Source organism: Diorhabda carinulata, chromosome 10 (assembly GCF_026250575.1).
Source record: "Diorhabda carinulata isolate Delta chromosome 10, icDioCari1.1, whole genome shotgun sequence".
In the NCBI taxonomy this organism is placed as follows: domain Eukaryota; kingdom Metazoa; phylum Arthropoda; class Insecta; order Coleoptera; family Chrysomelidae; genus Diorhabda; species Diorhabda carinulata.
Window position 1 is genome coordinate 473,872 of NC_079469.1, and position 25,205 is coordinate 499,076.

Here is a 25,205-nt window from a genome sequence, read left to right on the forward strand (position 1 = left end):
TGACAAAGTTAGTTGCAAACTCACTCAAATATATAAGAATTGATGAGATTCGACTTCAAATTAGGAAGATAGACTTTGAAAATTTTCAATCAACACAAAGTAACAATCGACCTCAATGGGCTTCAATGGATGTTAACCGACGATATCTGACAAAGTTAGATGCAAACTTACTCAAATATATAAGAAATGTTGAAATTCGTCTTCAAATTAGGAAGATAGACTTTGAAAATTTTTAATCCACACAAAGTGACAATCGACCTCAATGGGCTTCAATGGAAGTGAAACTACGATTTCTGACAAAGTTAGTTGCAAACTCACTCAAATATATGAAAAATGTTGAGATTCGACTTCAAATTTGGAAGATAGACTTTGAAAATTTTCAATCAACACAAAGTGACAATCGACCTCAATGGGCTTCAATGGAAGTAAATCTACGATTTCTGACTAAGTTAGTTGCAAACTCACTCAAATATATAAGAATTGATGAGATTCGACTTCAAATTAGGAAGATAGACTTTGAAAATTTTCTATCCACACAAAGTGACAATCGACCTCAATGGGCTTCAATGGAAGTGAATCTACGATTTCCGACAAAGTTAGTTACAAACTCACTCAAATATATAAGAATTGATGAGATTCGACTTCAAATTAGGAAGATAGACTTTGAAAATTTTCAATCAACACAAAGTAACAATCGACCTCAATGGGCTTCAATGGATGTTAACCGACGATATCTGACAAAGTTAGATGCAAACTTACTCAAATATATGAGAAATGTTGAAATTCGACTTCAAATTAGAAAGATAGACTTAGAAAATTTTCACTCAACACAAAGTGACAATCGACCTCAATTGGCTTCAATGGATGTTAATCGACGATATCTGACAAAGTTAGATGCAAACTCACTCAAATATATCAGAAATGTTGAAATTCGACTTTAAATTAGGAAGATAGACTTAGAAAATTTTCACTCAACACAAAGTGACAATCGACCTCAATGGGCTAAAATGGATGTTAATCGACGATATCTGACAAAGTTAGATGCAAACTCACTCAAATATATGAGAAATGTTGAAATTCGACTTTAAATTAGGAAGATAGACTTAGAAAATTTTCACTCAACACAAAGTGACAATCGACCTCAATGGGCTTCAATCAATGTTAATCGACGATATCTGACAAAGTTAGACGCAAACTCACTCAAATATATGAGAAATGTTGAAATCCGAATTCAAATTAGGAAGATAGACTTAGAAAATTTTCTTTCAACACAAAGTGACAATCGACCTCAATGGGCTTCAATGGATGTTAATCGACGATATCTGACAAAGTTAGATGCAAACTCACTCAAATATATGAGAAATGTTGAAATCCGAATTCAAATTAGGAAGATAGACTTAGAAAATTTTCTTTCAACACAAAGTGACAATCGACCTCAATGGGCTTCAATCAATGTTAATCGACGATATCTGACAAAGTTAGATGCAAACTCCCTCAAATATATGAGAATTTATGAGATTCGACTTCAAATTAGGAAGATAGACTTAGAAAATTTTCACTCAACACAAAGTGACAATCGACCTCAATGGGCTTCAATCAATGTTAATCGACGATATCTGACAAAGTTAGATGCAATCTCACTCAAATATATGAGAAATGTTGAAATTCGGCTTCAAATTAGGAAGATAGACTAAGAAAATTTTCACTCAACACAAAGTGACAATCGACCTCAATTGGCTTCAATGGATGTTAATCGACGATATCTGACAAAGTTAGATGCAAACTCACTCAAATATATGAGAAATGTTGAAATCCGAATTCAAATTAGGAAGATAGACTTAGAAAATTTTCTTTCAACACAAAGTGACAATCGACCTCAATGGGCTTCAATCAATGTTAATCGACGATATCTGACAAAGTTAGATGCAAACTCACTCAAATATATGAGAAATGTTGAAATTCGACTTCAAATTAGAAAGATAGACTTAGAAAATTTTCACTCAACACAAAGTGACAATCGACCTCAATTGGCTTCAATGGATGTTAATCGACGATATCTGACAAAGTTAGATGCAAACTCACTCAAATATATCAGAAATGTTGAAATTCGACTTTAAATTAGGAAGATAGACTTAGAAAATTTTCACTCAACACAAAGTGACAATCGACCTCAATGGGCTAAAATGGATGTTAATCGACGATATCTGACAAAGTTAGATGCAAACTCACTCAAATATATGAGAAATGTTGAAATTCGACTTTAAATTAGGAAGATAGACTTAGAAAATTTTCACTCAACACAAAGTGACAATCGACCTCAATGGGCTTCAATCAATGTTAATCGACGATATCTGACAAAGTTAGATGCAAATTCACTCAAATATATGAGAAATGTTGAAATTCGACTTCAAATTAGGAAGATAGACTTTGAAAATTTTTAATCCACGCAAAGTGACAATCGACCTCAATGGGCTTCAATAGAAGTGAATCTACGATTTCTGACAAAGTAAGTTGCAAACTCACTCAAATATATGAAGAATGTTGAGATTCGACTTCAAATTAGGAAGATAGACTTTGGAAATTTTCAATCCACACAAAGTGACAATCGACCTCAATGGGCTTCAATGGAAGTGAATCTACGATTTCTGACAAAGTTAGTTGCGAACTCACTCAAATATATGAAAAAGTTTTAGATTCGACTTCAAATTAGGAAGAGAGACTTTGAAAATTTTCAATCAACACAAAATGACAATCGACCTCAATGGGCTTCAATGGAAATAAATCGACGATTGCTGACAAAATTAGTTGCAAACTCACTCAAATATATGACAAATGTTGAGATTCGACTTCAAATTTGGAAGATAGACTTTGAAAATTTTCAATCAACACAAAGTAACAATCGACCTCAATGGGCTTCAATGGATGTTAACCGACGATATCTGACAAAGTTAGATGCAAACTTACTCAAATATATAAGAAATGTTGAAATTCGACTTCAAATTAGGAAGATAGACTTTGAAAATTTTCAATCCTCACAAAGTGACAATCGACCTCAATGGGCTTCAATGGAAGTGAATCTACGATTTCTGACTAAGTTAGTTACAAACTCACTCAAATATATGAAAAATGTTGAGATTCGACTTCAAATTTGGAAGATAGACTTTGAAAATTTTCAATCAACACAAAGTAACAATCGACCTCAATGGGCTTCAATGGATGTTAACCGACGATATCTGACAAAGTTAGATGCAAACTTACTCAAATATATAAGAAATGTTGAAATTCGACTTCAAATTAGGAAGATAGACTTTGAAAATTTTCAATCCCACAAAGTGACAATCGACCTCAATGGGCTTCAATGGAAGTGAATCTACGATTTCTGACTAAGTTAGTTACAAACTCACTCAAATATATGAAAAATGTTGAGATTCGACTTCAAATTTGGAAGATAGACTTTGAAAATTTTCAATCCTCACAAAGTGACAATCGACCTCAATGGGCTTCAATGGAAGTGAATCTACGATTTCTGACTAAGTTAGTTACAAACTCACTCAAATATATGAAAAATGTTGAGATTCGACTTCAAATTTGGAAGATAGAATTTGAAAATTTTCAATCAACACAAAGTGACAATCGACCTCAATGGGCTTCAATGGAAGTGAATCTACGATTTCTGACAAAGTAAGTTGCAAACTCACTCAAATATATGAAAAATGTTGAGATTCGACTTCAAATTAGGAAGAGAGACTTTGAAAATTTTCAATCAACACAAAATGACAATCGACCTCAATGGGCTTCAATGGAAATAAATCGACGATTGCTGACAAAGTTAGTTGCAAACTCACTCAAATATATGAAAAATGTTGAGATTCGACTTCAAATTAGGAAGATAGACTTTGAAAATTTTCAATTAACAAAAAGTGACAATCGACCTCAATGGGCTTCAATGGATGTTAACCGACGATATCTGACAAAGTTAGATGCAAACTTACTCAAATATATAAGAAATGTTGAAATTCGACTTCAAATTAGGAAGATAAACTTTGAAAATTTTCAATCAATTCAAAGTGACAATGGACATTGATGGGCTTCAATGGAAGTAAATCGACGATTTCTGACAAAGTTAGTTGCAAACTCACTCAAATATATAAGAATTGATGAGATTCGACTTCAAATTAGGAAGATAGACTTTGAAAATTTTCAATCCACACAAAGTGACAATCGACCTCAATGGGCTTCAATGGAAGTGAATCTACGATTTCTGACAAAGTTAGTTGCAAACTCACTCAAATATATGAAAAATGTTGAGATTCGACTTCAAATTTGGAAGATAGACTTTGAAAATTTTCAATCAACACAAAGTAACAATCGACCTCAATGGGCTTCAATGGATGTTAACCGACGATATCTGACAAAGTTAGATACAAACTTACTCAAATATATAAGAAATGTTGAAATTCGACTTCAAATTAGGAAGATAGACTTTGAAAATTTTCAATCCACACAAAGTGACAATCGACCTCAATGGGCTTCAATGGAAGTGAATCTACGATTTCTGACAAAGTAAGTTGCAAACTCCTTCAAATATATGAAAAATGTTGAGATTCGACTTCAAATTAGGAAGAGAGACTTTGAAAATTTTCAATCCTCACAAAGTGACAATCGACCTCAATGGGCTTCAATGGATGTTAACCGACGATATCTGACAAAGTTAGATGCAAACTTACTCAAATATATAAGAAATGTTGAAATTCGACTTCAAATTAGGAAGATAAACTTTGAAAATTTTCAATCAACACAAAGTGACAATGGACATTGATGGGCTTCAATGGAAGTGAATCTACGATTTCTGACAAAGTAAGTTGCAAACTCACTCAAATATATGAAAAATGTTGAGATTCGACTTCAAATTAGGAAGAGAGACTTTGAAAATTTTCAATCAACACAAAATGACAATCGACCTCAATGGGCTTCAATGGAAATAAATCGACGATTGCTGACAAAGTTAGTTGCAAACTCACTCAAATATATGAAAAATGTTGAGATTCGACTTCAAATTAGGAAGATAGACTTTGAAAATTTTCAATTAACAAAAAGTGACAATCGACCTCAATGGGCTTCAATGGATGTTAACCGACGATATCTGACAAAGTTAGATGCAAACTTACTCAAATATATAAGAAATGTTGAAATTCGACTTCAAATTAGGAAGATAAACTTTGAAAATTTTCAATCAACACAAAGTGACAATGGACATTGATGGGCTTCAATGGAAGTAAATCGACGATTTCTGACAAAGTTAGTTGCAAACTCACTCAAATATATAAGAATTGATGAGATTCGACTTCAAATTAGGAAGATAGACTTTGAAAATTTTCAATCCACACAAAGTGACAATCGACCTCAATGGGCTTCAATGGAAGTGAATCTACGATTTCTGACAAAGTTAGTTGCAAACTCACTCAAATATATGAAAAATGTTGAGATTCGACTTCAAATTTGGAAGATAGACTTTGAAAATTTTCAATCAACACAAAGTAACAATCGACCTCAATGGGCTTCAATGGATGTTAACCGACGATATCTGACAAAGTTAGATACAAACTTACTCAAATATATAAGAAATGTTGAAATTCGACTTCAAATTAGGAAGATAGACTTTGAAAATTTTCAATCCACACAAAGTGACAATCGACCTCAATGGGCTTCAATGGAAGTGAATCTACGATTTCTGACAAAGTAAGTTGCAAACTCCTTCAAATATATGAAAAATGTTGAGATTCGACTTCAAATTAGGAAGAGAGACTTTGAAAATTTTCAATCAACACAAAGTAACAATCGACCTCAATGGGCTTCAATGGATGTTAACCGACGATATCTGACAAAGTTAGATGCAAACTTACTCAAATATATAAGAAATGTTGAAATTCGACTTCAAATTAGGAAGATAAACTTTGAAAATTTTCAATCAACACAAAGTGACAATGGACATTGATGGGCTTCAATGGAAGTGAATCTACGATTTCTGACAAAGTAAGTTGCAAACTCACTCAAATATATGAAAAATGTTGAGATTCGACTTCAAATTAGGAAGAGAGACTTTGAAAATTTTCAATCAACACAAAATGACAATCGACCTCAATGGGCTTCAATGGAAATAAATCGACGATTGCTGACAAAGTTAGTTGCAAACTCACTCAAATATATGAAAAATGTTGAGATTCGACTTCAAATTAGGAAGATAGACTTTGAAAATTTTCAATTAACAAAAAGTGACAATCGACCTCAATGGGCTTCAATGGATGTTAACCGACGATATCTGACAAAGTTAGATGCAAACTTACTCAAATATATAAGAAATGTTGAAATTCGACTTCAAATTAGGAAGATAAACTTTGAAAATTTTCAATCAACACAAAGTGACAATGGACATTGATGGGCTTCAATGGAAGTAAATCGACGATTTCTGACAAAGTTAGTTGCAAACTCACTCAAATATATAAGAATTGATGAGATTCGACTTCAAATTAGGAAGATAGACTTTGAAAATTTTCAAACCACACAAAGTGACAATCGACCTCAATGGGCTTCAATGGAAGTAAATCTACGATTCCTGACAAAGTTAGTTGCAAACTCACTCAAATATATGAAAAATGTTGAGATTCGACATCAAATTAGGAAGATAGACTTAGAAAATTTTCACTCAACACAAAGTGACAATCGACCTCAATGGGCTTCAATGGATGTTAACCGACGATATCTGACAAAGTTAGATGCAAACTTACTCGAATATATAAAAAATGTTGAAATTCGACTTCAAATTAGGAAGATAAACTTTGAAAATTTTCAATCCACACAAAGTGACAATCGACCTCAAGGGACTTCAATGGAAGTGAATCTACGATTTCTGACAAAGTAAGTTGCAAACTCACTCAAATATATGAAAAATGTTGAGATTCGACTTCAAATTTGGAAGATAGACTTTGAAAATTTTCAATCAACACAAAGTGACAATTGACCTCAATGGGCTTCAATGGATGTTAACCGACGATATCTGACAAAGTTAGATGCAAACTTACTCAAATATATAAGAAATGTTGATATTCGACTTCAAATTAGGAAGATAGACTTTGAAAATTTTCAATCCACACAAAGTGACAATCGACCTCAATGGGCTTCAATGGAAGTGAATCTACGATTTCTGACAAAGTAAGTTGCAAACTCACTCAAATATATGAAAAATGTTGAGATTCGACTTCAAATTAGGAAGAGAGACTTTGAAAATTTTCAATCAACACAAAATGACAATCGACCTCAATGGGCTTCAATGGAAATAAATCGACGATTGCTGACAAAGTTAGTTGCAAACTCACTCAAATATATGAAAAATGTTGAGATTCGACTTCAAATTAGGAAGATAGACTGAAAATTTTCAATCCACACAAAGTGACAATCGACCTCAATGGGCTTCAATGGAAATGAATCTACGATTTCTGACAAATTAAGTTGCAAACTCACTCAAATATATGAAAAATGTTGAGATTCGACTTCAAGTTAGGAAGATAGACTTTGAAAATTTTCAATCCACACAAAGTGACAATCGACCTCAATGGGCTTCAATGGAAGTAAATCTACGATTTCTGACAAAGTTAGTTGCAAACTCACTCAAATATATGGAAAATGTTGAGATTCGACTTCAAATTAGGAAGATAGACTTTGAAAATTTTCAATCAACACAAAATGGCAATGGACATTGATGGGCTTCAATGGAAGTAAATCTACGATTTCTGACAAAGTTAGTTGCAAACTCACTCAAATATATAAGAATTGATGAGATTCGACTTCAAATTAGGAAGATAGACTTTGAAAATTTTCAATCAACACAAAGTGACAATCGACCTCAATGGGCTTCAATGGAAGTAAATCTACGATTTCTGACAAAGTTAGTTACAAACTCACTCAAATATATGAAAAATGTTGAGATTCGACTTCAAATTTGGAAGATAGACTTTGAAAATTTTCAATCAACACAAAGTGACAATCGACCTCAATGGGCTTCAATGGAAGTAAATCTACGATTTCTGACTAAGTTAGTTGCAAACTCACTCAAATATATAAGAATTGATGAGATTCGACTTCAAATTAGGAAGATAGACTTTGAAAATTTTCTATCCACACAAAGTGACAATCGACCTCAATGGGCTTCAATGGAAGTAAATCTACGATTTCTGACAAAGTTAGTTGCAAACTCACTCAAATATATGAAAAATGTTGAGATTCGACTTCAAATTAGGAAGATAGACTTTGAAAATTTTCAATTAACAAAAAGTGACAATCGACCTCATTGGGCTTCAATGGAAGTTAACCGACGATATCTGACAAAGTTAGATGCAAATTTACTCAAATATATAAGAAATGTTGAAATTCGACTTCAAATTAGGAAGATAAACTTTGAAAATTTTCAATCAACACAAAGTGACAATGGACATTGATGGGCTTCAATGGAAATAAATCGACGATTGCTGACAAAGTTAGTTGCAAACTCACTCAAATATATGAAAAATGTTGAGATTCGACTTCAAATTAGGAAGATAGACTTTGAAAATTTTCAATTAACAAAAAGTGACAATCGACCTCAATGGGCTTCAATGGATGTTAACCGACGATATCTGACAAAGTTAGATGCAAACTTACTCAAATATATAAGAAATGTTGAAATTCGACTTCAAATTAGGAAGATAAACTTTGAAAATTTTCAATCAACACAAAGTGACAATGGACATTGATGGGCTTCAATGGAAGTAAATCGACGATTTCTGACAAAGTTAGTTGCAAACTCACTCAAATATATAAGAATTGATGAGATTCGACTTCAAATTAGGAAGATAGACTTTGAAAATTTTCAATCCACACAAAGTGACAATCGACCTCAATGGGCTTCAATGGAAGTAAATCTACGATTCCTGACAAAGTTAGTTGCAAACTCACTCAAATATATGAAAAATGTTGAGATTCGACATCAAATTAGGAAGATAGACTTAGAAAATTTTCACCCAACACAAAGTGACAATCGACCTCAATGGGCTTCAATGGATGTTAACCGACGATATCTGACAAAGTTAGATGCAAACTTACTCGAATATATAAAAAATGTTGAAATTCGACTTCAAATTAGGAAGATAAACTTTGAAAATTTTCAATCCACACAAAGTGACAATCGACCTCAAGGGACTTCAATGGAAGTGAATCTACGATTTCTGACAAAGTAAGTTGCAAACTCACTCAAATATATGAAAAATGTTGAGATTCGACTTCAAATTTGGAAGATAGACTTAGAAAATTTTCAATCAACACAAAGTGACAATTGACCTCAATGGGCTTCAATGGATGTTAACCGACGATATCTGACAAAGTTAGATGCAAACTTACTCAAATATATAAGAAATGTTGATATTCGACTTCAAATTAGGAAGATAGACTTTGAAAATTTTCAATCCACACAAAGTGACAATCGACCTCAATGGGCTTCAATGGAAGTGAATCTACGATTTCTGACAAAGTAAGTTGCAAACTCACTCAAATATATGAAAAATGTTGAGATTCGACTTCAAATTAGGAAGAGAGACTTTGAAAATTTTCAATCAACACAAAATGACAATCGACCTCAATGGGCTTCAATGGAAATAAATCGACGATTGCTGACAAAGTTAGTTGCAAACTCACTCAAATATATGAAAAATGTTGAGATTCGACTTCAAATTAGGAAGATAGACTGAAAATTTCCAATCCACACAAAGTGACAATCGACCTCAATGGGCTTCAATGGAAGTGAATCTACGATTTCTGACAAATTAAGTTGCAAACTCACTCAAATATATGAAAAATGTTGAGATTCGACTTCAAGTTAGGAAGATAGACTTTGAAAATTTTCAATCCACACAAAGTGACAATCGACCTCAATGGGCTTCAATGGAAGTAAAACTACGATTTCTGACAAAGTTAGTTGCAAACTCACTCAAATATATGGAAAATGTTGAGATTCGACTTCAAATTAGGAAGATAGAGTTTGAAAATTTTCAATCAACACAAAGTGACAATCGACCTCAATGGGCTTCAATGGATGTTAACCGACGATATCTGAAAAAGTTAGTTGCAAACTCACTCAAATATATGAGAATTGATGAGATTCGACTTCAAATTAGGAAGATAGACTTTGAAAATTTTCAATCAACACAAAGTGACAATCGACCTCAATGGGCTTCAATGGAAGTAAATCTACGATTTCTGACAAAGTTAGTTACAAACTCACTCAAATATATGAAAAATGTTGAGATTCGACTTCAAATTTGGAAGATAGACTTTGAAAATTTTCAATCAACAGAAAGTGACAATCGACCTCAATGGGCTTCAATGGAAGTAAATCTACGATTTCTGACTAAGTTAGTTGCAAACTCACTCAAATATATAAGAATTGATGAGATTCGACTTCAAATTAGGAAGATAGACTTTGAAAATTTTCTATCCACACAAAGTGACAATCGACCTCAATGGGCTTCAATGGAAGTAAATCTACGATTTCTGACAAAGTTAGTTGCAAACTCACTCAAATATATGAAAAATGTTGAGATTCGACTTCAAATTAGGAAGATAGACTTTGAAAATTTTCAATTAACAAAAAGTGACAATCGACCTCAATGGGCTTCAATGGATGTTAACCGACGATATCTGACAAAGTTAGATGCAAACTTACTCAAATATATAAGAAATGTTGAAATTCGACTTCAAATTAGGAAGATAAACTTTGAAAATTTTCAATCAACACAAAGTGACAATGGACATTGATGGGCTTCAATGGAAATAAATCGACGATTGCTGACAAAGTTAGTTGCAAACTCACTCAAATATATGAAAAATGTTGAGATTCGACTTCAAATTAGGAAGATAGACTTTGAAAATTTTCAATTAACAAAAAGTGACAATCGACCTCAATGGGCTTCAATGGATGTTAACCGACGATATCTGACAAAGTTAGATACAAACTTACTCAAATATATAAGAAATGTTGAAATTCGACTTCAAATTAGGAAGATAGACTTTGAAAATTTTCAATCCACACAAAGTGACAATCGACCTCAATGGGCTTCAATGGAAGTGAATCTACGATTTCTGACAAAGTTAGTTGCAAACTCACTCAAATATATGAAAAATGTTGAGATTCGACTTCAAATTTGGAAGATAGACTTTGAAAATTTTCAATCAACACAAAGTAACAATCGACCTCAATGGGCTTCAATGGATGTTAACCGACGATATCTGACAAAGTTAGATACAAACTTACTCAAATATATAAGAAATGTTGAAATTCGACTTCAAATTAGGAAGATAGACTTTGAAAATTTTCAATCCACACAAAGTGACAATTGACCTCAATGGGCTTCAATGGAAGTGAATCTACGATTTCTGACAAAGTAAGTTGCAAACTCCTTCAAATATATGAAAAATGTTGAGATTCGACTTCAAATTAGGAAGAGAGACTTTGAAAATTTTCAACAACACAAAATGACAATCGACCTCAATGGGCTTCAATGGAAATAAATCGACGATTGCTGACAAAGTTAGTTGCAAACTCACTCAAATATATGAAAAATGTTGAGATTCGACTTCAAATTAGGAAGATCGACTTTGAAAATTTTCAATTAACAAAAAGTGACAATCGACCTCAATGGGCTTCAATGGATGTTAACCGACGATATCTGACAAAGTTAGATGCAAACTTACTCAAATATATAAGAAATGTTTAAATTCGACTTCAAATTAGGAAGATAAACTTTGAAAATTTTCAATCAACACAAAGTGACAATGGACATTGATGGGCTTCAATGGAAGTGAATCTACGATTTCTGACAAAGTAAGTTGCAAACTCACTCAAATATATGAAAAATGTTGAGATTCGACTTCAAATTAGGAAGAGAGACTTTGAAAATTTTCAATCAACACAAAATGACAATCGACCTCAATGGGCTTCAATGGAAATAAATCGACGATTGCTGACAAAGTTAGTTGCAAACTCACTCAAATATATGAAAAATGTTGAGATTCGACTTCAAATTAGGAAGATAGACTTTGAAAATTTTCAATTAACAAAAAGTGACAATCGACCTCAATGGGCTTCAATGGATGTTAACCGACGATATCTGACAAAGTTAGATGCAAACTTACTCAAATATATAAGAAATGTTGAAATTCGACTTCAAATTAGGAAGATAAACTTTGAAAATTTTCAATCAACACAAAGTGACAATGGACATTGATGGGCTTCAATGGAAGTAAATCGACGATTTCTGACAAAGTTAGTTGCAAACTCACTCAAATATATGAGAATTGATGAGATTCGACTTCAAATTAGGAAGATAGACTTTGAAAATTTTCAATCCACACAAAGTGACAATCGACCTCAATGGGCTTCAATGGAAGTAAATCTACGATTCCTGACAAAGTTAGTTGCAAACTCACTCAAATATATGAAAAATGTTGAGATTCGACATCAAATTAGGAAGATAGACTTAGAAAATTTTCACTCAACACAAAGTGACAATCGACCTCAATGGGCTTCAATGGATGTTAACCGACGATATCTGACAAAGTTAGATGCAAACTTACTCGAATATATAAAAAATGTTGAAATTCGACTTCAAATTAGGAAGATAAACTTTGAAAATTTTCAATCCACACAAAGTGACAATCGACCTCAAGGGACTTCAATGGAAGTGAATCTACGATTTCTGACAAAGTAAGTTGCAAACTCACTCAAATATATGAAAAATGTTGAGATTCGACTTCAAGTTAGGAAGATAGACTTTGAAAATTTTCAATCCACACAAAGTGACAATCGACCTCAATGGGCTTCAATGGAAGTAAATCTACGATTTCTGACAAAGTTAGTTGCAAACTCACTCAAATATATGGAAAATGTTGAGATTCGACTTCAAATTAGGAAGATAGACTTTGAAAATTTTCAATCAACACAAAGTGACAATCGACCTCAATGGGCTTCAATGGAAGTAAATCTACGATTTCTGACAAAGTTAGTTGCAAACTCACTCAAATATATAAGAATTGATGAGATTCGACTTCAAATTAGGAAGATAGACTTTGAAAATTTTCAATCAACACAAAGTGACAATCGACCTCAATGGGCTTCAATGGAAGTAAATCTACGATTTCTGACAAAGTTAGTTACAAACTCACTCAAATATATGAAAAATGTTGAGATTCGACTTCAAATTTGGAAGATAGACTTTGAAAATTTTCAATCAACACAAAGTGACAATCGACCTCAATGGGCTTCAATGGAAGTAAATCTACGATTTCTGACTAAGTTAGTTGCAAACTCACTCAAATATATAAGAATTGATGAGATTCGACTTCAAATTAGGAAGATAGACTTTGAAAATTTTCTATCCACACAAAGTGACAATCGACCTCAATGGGCTTCAATGGAAGTAAATCTACGATTTCTGACAAAGTTAGTTGCAAACTCACTCAAATATATAAGAATTGATGAGATTCGACTTCAAATTAGGAAGATAGACTTTGAAAATTTTCAATCAACACAAAGTAACAATCGACCTCAATGGGCTTCAATGGATGTTAACCGACGATATCTGACAAAGTTAGATGCAAACTTACTCAAATATATAAGAAATGTTGAAATTCGTCTTCAAATTAGGAAGATAGACTTTGAAAATTTTTAATCCACACAAAGTGACAATCGACCTCAATGGGCTTCAATGGAAGTGAATCTACGATTTCTGACAAAGTTAGTTGCAAACTCACTCAAATATATGAAGAATGTTGAGATTCGACTTCAAATTAGGAAGATAGACTTTGAAAATTTTCAATCCACACAAAGTGACAATCGACCTCAATGGGCTTCAATGGAAGTGAATCTACGATTTCTGACAAAGTTAGTTGCAAACTCACTCAAATATATGAGAAATGTTGAGATTCGACTTCAAATTTGGAAGATAGACTTTGAAAATTTTCAATCAACACAAAGTAACAATCGACCTCAATGGGCTTCAATGGATGTTAACCGACGATATCTGACAAAGTTAGATGCAAACTTACTCAAATATATAAGAAATGTTGAAATTCGACTTCAAATTAGGAAGATAGACTTTGAAAATTTTTAATCCACACAAAGTGACAATCGACCTCAATGGGCTTCAATGGAAGTGAATCTACGATTTCTAACAAAGTAAGTTGCAAACTCACTCAAATATATGAAGAATGTTGAGATTCGACTTCAAATTAGGAAGATAGACTTTGGAAATTTTCAATCCATACAAAGTGACAATCGACCTCAATGGGCTTCAATGGAAGTGAATCTACGATTTCTGACAAAGTTAGTTGCGAACTCACTCAAATATATGAAAAATTTTTAGATTCGACTTCAAATTAGGAAGAGAGACTTTGAAAATTTTCAATCAACACAAAATGACAATCGACCTCAATGGGCTTCAATGGAAATAAATCGACGATTGCTGACAAAATTAGTTGCAAACTCACTCAAATATATGAAAAATGTTGAGATTCGACTTCAAATTTGGAAGATAGACTTTGAAAATTTTCAATCAACACAAAGTAACAATCGACCTCAATGGGCTTCAATGGATATTAACCGACGATATCTGACAAAGTTAGATGCAAACTTACTCAAATATATAAGAAATGTTGAAATTCGACTTCAAATTAGGAAGATAGACTTTGAAAATTTTCAATCCTCACAAAGTGACAATCGACCTCAATGGGCTTCAATGGAAGTGAATCTACGATTTCTGACTAAGTTAGTTACAAACTCACTCAAATATATGAAAAATGTTGAGATTCGACTTCAAATTTGGAAGATAGACTTTGAAAATTTTCAATCAACACAAAGTAACAATCGACCTCAATGGGCTTCAATGGATGTTAACCGACGATATCTGACAAAGTTAGATGCAAACTTACTCAAATATATAAGAAATGTTGAAATTCGACTTCAAATTAGGAAGATAGACTTTGAAAATTTTCAATCCTCACAAAGTGACAATCGACCTCAATGGGCTTCAATGGAAGTGAATCTACGATTTCTGACTAAGTTAGTTACAAACTCACTCAAATATATGAAAAATGTTGAGATTCGACTTCAAATTTGGAAGATAGACTTTGAAAATTTTCAATCCTCACAAAGTGACAATCGACCTCAATGGGCTTCAATGGAAGTGAATCTACGATTTCTGACTAAGTTAGTTACAAACTCACTCAAATATATGAAAAATGTTGAGATTCGACTTCAAATTTGGAAGATAGACTTTGAAAATTTTCAATCAACACAAAGTGACAATCGACCTCAATGGGCTTCAATGGAAGTGAATCTACGATTTCTGACAAAGTAAGTTGCAAACTCACTTAAATATATGAAAAATGTTGAGATTCGACTTCAAATTAGGAAAAGAGACTTTGAAAATTTTCAATCAACACAAAATGACAATCGACCTCAATGGGCTTCAATGGAAATAAATCGACGATTGCTGACAAAGTTAGTTGCAAACTCACTCAAATATATGAAAAATGTTGAGATTCGACTTCAAATTAGGAAGATAGACTTTGAAAATTTTCAATTAACAAAAAGTGACAATCGACCTCAATGGGCTTCAATGGATGTTAACCGACGATATCTGACAAAGTTAGATGCAAACTTACTCAAATATATAAGAAATGTTGAAATTCGACTTCAAATTAGGAAGATAAACTTTGAAAATTTTCAATCAACACAAAGTGACAATGGACATTGATGGGCTTCAATGGAAGTAAATCGACGATTTCTGACAAAGTTAGTTGCAAACTCACTCAAATATATAAGAATTGATGAGATTCGACTTCAAATTAGGAAGACAGACTTTGAAAATTTTCAATCCACACAAAGTGACAATCGACCTCAATGGGCTTCAATGGAAGTGAATCTACGATTTCTGAAAAAGTTAGTTGCAAACTCACTCAAATATATGAAAAATGTTGAGATTCGACTTCAAATTTGGAAGACAGACTTTGAAAATTTTCAATCAACACAAAGTAACAATCGACCTCAATGGGCTTCAATGGATGTTAACCGACGATATCTGACAAAGTTAGATACAAACTTACTCAAATATATAAGAAATGTTGAAATTCGACTTCAAATTAGGAAGATAGACTTTGAAAATTTTCAATCCACACAAAGTGACAATCGACCTCAATGGGCTTCAATGGAAGTGAATCTACGATTTCTGACAAAGTAAGTTGCAAACTCCTTCAAATATATGAAAAATGTTGAGATTCGACTTCAAATTAGGAAGAGAGACTTTGAAAATTTTCAACAACACAAAATGACAATCGACCTCAATGGGCTTCAATGGAAATAAATCGACGATTGCTGACAAAGTTAGATGCAAACTCACTCAAATATATGAAAAATGTTGAGATTCGACTTCAAATTAGGAAGATCGACTTTGAAAATTTTCAATTAACAAAAAGTGACAATCGACCTCAATGGGCTTCAATGGATGTTAACCGACGATATCTGACAAAGTTAGATGCAAACTTACTCAAATATATAAGAAATGTTGAAATTCGACTTCAAATTAGGAAGATAAACTTTGAAAATTTTTAATCAACACAAAGTGACAATGGACATTGATGGGCTTCAATGGAAGTGAATCTACGATTTCTGACAAAGTAAGTTGCAAACTCACTCAAATATATGAAAAATGTTGAGATTCGACTTCAAATTAGGAAGAGAGACTTTGAAAATTTTCAATCAACACAAAATGACAATCGACCTCAATGGGCTTCAATGGAAATAAATCGACGATTGCTGACAAAGTTAGTTGCAAACTCACTCAAATATATGAAAAATGTTGAGATTCGACTTCAAATTAGGAAGATAGACTTTGAAAATTTTCAATTAACAAAAAGTGACAATCGACCTCAATGGGCTTCAATGGATGTTAACCGACGATATCTGACAAAGTTAGATGCAAACTTACTCAAATATATAAGAAATGTTGAAATTCGACTTCAAATTAGGAAGATAAACTTTGAAAATTTTCAATCAACACAAAGTGACAATGGACATTGATGGGCTTCAATGGAAGTAAATCGACGATTTCTGACAAAGTTAGTTGCAAACTCACTCAAATATTTAAGAATTGATGAGATTCGACTTCAAATTAGGAAGATAGACTTTGAAAATTTTCAATCCACACAAAGTGACAATCGACCTCAATGGGCTTCAATGGAAGTAAATCTACGATTCCTGACAAAGTTAGTTGCAAACTCACTCAAATATATGAAAAATGTTGAGATTCGACATCAAATTAGGAAGATAGACTTAGAAAATTTTCACTCAACACAAAGTGACAATCGACCTCAATGGGCTTCAATGGATGTTAACCGACGATATCTGACAAAGTTAGATGCAAACTTACTCGAATATATAAAAAATGTTGAAATTCGACTTCAAATTAGGAAGATAAACTTTGAAAATTTTCAATCCACACAAAGTGACAATCGACCTCAAGGGACTTCAATGGTAGTGAATCTACGATTTCTGACAAAGTAAGTTGCAAACTCACTCAAATATATGAAAAATGTTGAGATTCGACTTCAAATTTGGAAGATAGACTTTGAAAATTTTCAATCAACACAAAGTGACAATTGACCTCAATGGGCTTCAATGGATGTTAACCGACGATATCTGACAAAGTTAGATGCAAACTTACTCAAATATATAAGAAATGTTGAAATTCGACTTCAAATTAGGAAGATAGACTGAAAATTTTCAATCCACACAAAGTGACAATCGACCTCAATGGGCTTCAATGGAAGTGAATCTACGATTTCTGACAAATTAAGTTGCAAACTCACTCAAATATATGAAAAATGTTGAGATTCGACTTCAAGTTAGGAAGATAGACTTTGAAAATTTTCAATCCACACAAAGTGACAATCGACCTCAATGGGCTTCAATGGAAGTAAATCTACGATTTCTGACAAAGTTAGTTGCAAACTCACTCAAATATATGAAAAATGTTGAGATTCGACTTCAAATTAGGAAGATAGACTTTGAAAATTTTCAATCAACACAAAGTGACAATCGACCTCAATGGGCTTCAATGGAAGTAAATCTACGATTTCTGACAAAGTTAGTTGCAAACTCACTCAAATATATAAGAATTGATGAGATTCGACTTCAAATTAGGAAGATAGACTTTGAAAATTTTCAATCAACACAAAGTGACAATCGACCTCAATGGGCTTCAATGGAAGTAAATCTACGATTTCTGACAAAGTTAGTTACAAACTCACTCAAATATATGAAAAATGTTGAGATTCGACTTCAAATTTGGAAGATAGACTTTGAAAATTTTCAATCAACACAAAGTGACAATCGACCTCAATGGGCTTCAATGGAAGTAAATCTACGATTTCTGACTAAGTTAGTTGCAAACTCACTCAAATATATAAGAATTGATGAGATTCGACTTCAAATTAGGAAGATAGACTTTGAAAATTTTCTATCCACACAAAGTGACAATCGACCTCAATGGGCTTCAATGGAAGTAAATCTACGATTTCTGACAAAGTTAGTTGCAAACTCACTCAAATATATAAGAATTGATGAGATTCGACTTCAAATTAGGAAGATAGACTTTGAAAATTTTTGATCCACACAAAGTGCGATCGACCTCAATGGGCTTCAATGGAAGTGAATCTACGATTTCCGACAAAGTTAGTTACAAACTCACTCAAATATATGAAAAATGTTGAGATTCGACTTCAAATTTGGAAGATAGACTTTGAAAATTTTCAATCAACACAAAGTAACAATCGACCTCAATGGGCTTCAATGGATGTTAACCGACGATATCTGACAAAGTTAGATGCAAACTTACTCAAATATATAAGAAATGTTGAAATTCGTCTTCAAATTAGAAAGATAGACTTTGAAAATTTTTAATCCACACAAAGTGACAATCGACCTCAATGGGCTTCAATGGAAGTGAATCTACGATTTCTGACAAAGTTAGTTGCAAACTCACTCAAATATATGAAGAATGTTGAGATTCGACTTCAAATTAGGAAGATAGACTTTGGAAATTTTCAATCCACACAAAGTGACAATCGACCTCAATGGGCTTCAATGGAAGTGAATCTACGATTTCTGACAAAGTTAGTTGCGAACTCACTCAAATATATGAAAAATTTTTAGATTCGACTTCAAATTAGGAAGAGAGACTTTGAAAATTTTCAATCAACACAAAATGACAATCGACCTCAATGGGCTTCAATGGAAATAAATCGACGATTGCTGACAAAATTAGTTGCAAACTCACTCAAATATATGAAAAATGTTGAGATTCGACTTCAAATTTGGAAAATAGACTTTGAAAATTTTCAATCAACACAAAGTAACAATCGACCTCAATGGGCTTCAATGGATATTAACCGACGATATCTGACAAAGTTAGATGCAAACTTACTCAAATATATAAGAAATGTTGAAATTCGACTTCAAATTAGGAAGATAGACTTTGAAAATTTTCAATCCTCACAAAGTGACAATCGACCTCAATGGGCTTCAATGGAAGTGAATCTACGATTTCTGACTGAGTTAGTTACAAACTCACTCAAATATATGAAAAATGTTGAGATTCGACTTCAAATTTGGAAGATAGACTTTGAAAATTTTCAATCAACACAAAGTAACAATCGACCTCAATGGGCTTCAATGGATGTTAACCGACGATATCTGACAAAGTTAGATGCAAACTTACTCAAATATATAAGAAATGTTGAAATTCGACTTCAAATTAGGAAGATAGACTTTGAAAATTTTCAATCCTCACAAAGTGACAATCGACCTCAATGGGCTTCAATGGAAGTGAATCTACGATTTCTGACTAAGTTAGTTACAAACTCACTCAAATATATGAAAAATGTTGAGATTCGACTTCAAATTTGGAAGATAGACTTTGAAAATTTTCAATCCTCACAAAGTGACAATCGACCTCAATGGGCTTCAATGGAAGTGAATCTACGATTTCTGACTAAGTTAGTTACAAACTCACTCAAATATATGAAAAATGTTGAGATTCGACTTCAAATTTGGAAGATAGACTTTGAAAATTTTCAATCAACACAAAGTGACAATCGACCTCAATGGGCTTCAATGGAAGTGAATCTACGATTTCTGACAAAGTAAGTTGCAAACTCACTCAAATATATGAAAAATGTTGAGATTCGACTTCAAATTAGGAAGAGAGACTTTGAAAATTTTCAATCAACACAAAATGACAATCGACCTCAATGGGCTTCAATGGAAATAAATCGACGATTGCTGACAAAGTTAGTTGCAAACTCACTCAAATATATGAAAAATGTTGAGATTCGACTTCAAATTAGGAAGATAGACTTTGAAAATTTTCAATTAACAAAAAGTGACAATCGACCTCAATGGGCTTCAATGGATGTTAACCGACGATATCTGACAAAGTTAGATGCAAACTTACTCAAATATATAAGAAATGTTGAAATTCGACTTCAAATTAGGAAGATAAACTTTGAAAATTTTCAATCAACACAAAGTGACAATGGACATTGATGGGCTTCAATGGAAGTAAATCGACGATTTCTGACAAAGTTAGTTGCAAACTCACTCAAATATATAAGAATTGATGAGATTCGACTTCAAATTAGGAAGATAGACTTTGAAAATTTTCAATCCACACAAAGTGACAATCGACCTCAATGGGCTTCAATGGAAGTAAATCTACGATTCCTGACAAAGTTAGTTGCAAACTCACTCAAATATATGAAAAATGTTGAGATTCGACATCAAATTAGGAAGATAGACTTAGAAAATTTTCACTCAACACAAAGTGACAATCGACCTCAATGGGCTTCAATGGATGTTAACCGACGATATCTGACAAAGTTAGATGCAAACTTACTCGAATATATAAAAAATGTTGAAATTCGACTTCAAATTAGGAAGATAAACTTTGAAAATTTTCAATCCACACAAAGTGACAATCGACCTCAAGGGACTTCAATGGAAGTGAATCTACGATTTCTGACAAAGTAAGTTGCAAACTCACTCAAATATATGAAAAATGTTGAGATTCGACTTCAAATTTGGAAGATAGACTTTGAAAATTTTCAATCAACACAAAGTGACAATTGACCTCAATGGGCTTCAATGGATGTTAACCGACGATATCTGACAAAGTTAGATGCAAACTTACTCAAATATATAAGAAATGTTGATATTCGACTTCAAATTAGGAAGATAGACTTTGAAAATTTTCAATCCACACAAAGTGACAATCGACCTCAATGGGCTTCAATGGAAGTGAATCTACGATTTCTGACAAAGTAAGTTGCAAACTCACTCAAATATATGAAAAATGTTGAGATTCGACTTCAAATTAGGAAGAGAGACTTTGAAAATTTTCAATCAACACAAAATGACAATCGACCTCAATGGGCTTCAATGGAAATAAATCGACGATTGCTGACAAAGTTAGTTGCAAACTCACTCAAATATATGAAAAATGTTGAGATTCGACTTCAAATTAGGAAGATAGACTGAAAATTTTCAATCCACACAAAGTGACAATCGACCTCAATGGGCTTCAATGGAAGTGAATCTACGATTTCTGACAAATTAAGTTGCAAACTCACTCAAATATATGAAAAATGTTGAGATTCGACTTCAAGTTAGGAAGATAGACTTTGAAAATTTTCAATCCACACAAAGTGACAATCGACCTCAATGGGCTTCAATGGAAGTAAATCTACGATTTCTGACAAAGTTAGTTGCAAACTCACTCAAATATATAAGAAATGTTGAAATTCGACTTCAAATTAGGAAGATAAACTTTGAAAATTTTCAATCAACACAAAGTGACAATGGACATTGATGGGCTTCAATTGAAGTAAATCGACGATTTCTGACAAAGTTAGTTGCAAACTCACTCAAATATATAAGAATTGATGAGATTCGACTTCAAATTAGGAAGATAGACTTTGAAAATTTTCAATCCACACAAAGTGACAATCGACCTCAATGGGCTTCAATGGAAGTGAATCTACGATTTCTGACAAAGTTAGTTGCAATCTCACTCAAATATATGAAAAATGTTGAGATTCGACTTCAAATTTGGAAGATAGACTTTGAAAATTTTCAATCAACACAAAGTAACAATCGACCTCAATGGGCTTCAATGGATGTTAACCGACGATATCTGACAAAGTTAGATACAAACTTACTCAAATATATAAGAAATGTTGAAATTCGACTTCAAATTAGGAAGATAGACTTTGAAAATTTTCAATCCACACAAAGTGACAATCGACCTCAATGGGCTTCAATGGAAGTGAATCTACGATTTCTGACAAAGTAAGTTGCAAACTCCTTCAAATATATGAAAAATGTTGAGATTCGACTTCAAATTAGGAAGAGAGACTTTGAAAATTTTCAACAACACAAAATGACAATCGACCTCAATGGGCTTCAATGGAAATAAATCGACGATTGCTGACAAAGTTAGTTGCAAACTCACTCAAATATATGAAAAATGTTGAGATTCGACTTCAAATTAGGAAGATCGACTTTGAAAATTTTCAATTAACAAAAAGTGACAATCGACCTCAATGGGCTTCAATGGATGTTAACCGACGATATCTGACAAAGTTAGATGCAAACTTACTCAAATATATAAGAAATGTTGAAATTCGACTTCAAATTAGGAAGATAAACTTTGAAAATTTTCAATCAACACAAAGTGACAATGGACATTGATGGGCTTCAATGGAAGTAAATCGACGATTTCTGACAAAGTTAGTTGCAAACTCACTCAAATATATAAGAATTGATGAGATTCGACTTCAAATTAGGAAGATAGACTTTGAAAATTTTCAATCCACACAAAGTGACAATCGACCTCAATGGGCTTCAATGGAAGTAAATCTACGATTCCTGACAAAGTTAGTTGCAAACTCACTCAAATATATGAAAAATGTTGAGATTCGACATCAAATTAGGAAGATAGACTTTGAAAATTTTCAATCAACACAAAGTGACAATCGACCTCAATGGGCTTCAATGGATGTTAACCGACGATATCTGACCAAGTTAGATGCAAACTTACTCAAATATATAAGAAATGTTGAAATTCGACTTCAAATTAGGAAGATAGACTTTGAAAATTTTCAATCAACACAAAATGGCAATGGACATTGATGGGCTTCAATGGAAGTAAATCGACGATTTCTGACAAAGTTAGTTGCAAACTCACTCAAATATATAAGAATTGATGAGATTCGACTTCAAATTAGGAAGATAGACTTTGAAAATTTTCAATCCACACAAAGTGACAATCGACCTCAATGGGCTCCAATGGAAATAAATCGACGATTGCTGACAAAGTTAGTTGCAAACTCACTCAAATATATGAAAAATGTTGAGATTCGACTTCAAATTAGGAAGATAGACTTTGAAAATTTTCAATTAACAAAAAGTGACAATCGACCTCAATGGGCTTCAATGGATGTTAACCGACGATATCTGACAAAGTTAGATGCAAACTTACTCAAATATATAAGAAATGTTGAAATTCGACTTCAAATTAGGAAGATAAACTTTGAAAATTTTCAATCAACACAAAGTGACAATGGACATTGATGGGCTTCAATGGAAGTAAATCGACGATTTCTGACAAAGTTAGTTGCAAACTCACTCAAATATATAAGAATTGATGAGATTCGACTTCAAATTAGGAAGATAGACTTTGAAAATTTTCAATCCACACAAAGTGACAATCGACCTCAATGGGCTTCAATGGAAGTAAATCTACGATTCCTGACAAAGTTAGTTGCAAACTCACTCAAATATATGAAAAATGTTGAGATTCGACATCAAATTAGGAAGATAGACTTTGAAAATTTTCAATCAACACAAAGTGACAATCGACCTCAATGGGCTTCAATGGATGTTAACCGACGATATCTGACCAAGTTAGATGCAAACTTACTCAAATATATAAGAAATGTTGAAATTCGACTTCAAATTAGGAAGATAGACTTTGAAAATTTTCAATCAACACAAAATGGCAATGGACATTGATGGGCTTCAATGGAAGTAAATCGACGATTTCTGACAAAGTTAGTTGCAAACTCACTCAAATATATAAGAATTGATGAGATTCGACTTCAAATTAGGAAGATAGACTTTGAAAATTTTCAATCCACACAAAGTGACAATCGACCTCAATGGGCTCCAATGGAAATAAATCGACGATTGCTGACAAAGTTAGTTGCAAACTCACTCAAATATATGAAAAATGTTGAGATTCGACTTCAAATTAGGAAGATAGACTTTGAAAATTTTCAATTAACAAAAAGTGACAATCGACCTCAATGGGCTTCAATGGATGTTAACCGACGATATCTGACAAAGTTAGATGCAAACTTACTCAAATATATAAGAAATGTTGAAATTCGACTTCAAATTAGGAAGATAAACTTTGAAAATTTTCAATCGACACAAAGTGACAATGGACATTGATGGGCTTCAATGGAAGTAAATCGACGATTTCTGACAAAGTAAGTTGCAAACTCACTCAAATATATGAAAAATGTTGAGATTCGACTTCAAATTAGGAAGAGAGACTTTGAAAATTTTCAATCAACACAAAATGACAATCGACCTCAATGGGCTCCAATGGAAATAAATCGACGATTGCTGACAAAGTTAGTTGCAAACTCACTCAAATATATAAGAATTGATGAGATTCGACTTCAAATTAGGAAGATAGACTTTGAAAATTTTCAATCCACACAAAGTGACAATCGACTTCAATGGGCTTCAATGGAAGTAAATCTACGATTCCTGACAAAGTTAGTTGCAAACTCACTCAAATATATGAAAAATGTTGGGATTCGACATCAAATTTGGAAGATAGACTTTGAAAATTTTCAATCAACACAAAGTGACAATCGACCTCAGTGGGCTTCAATGGATGTTAACCGACGATATCTGACAAAGTTAGATGCAAACTTACTCGAATATATAAAAAATGTTGAAATTCGACTTCAAATTAGGAAGAGAGACTTTGAAA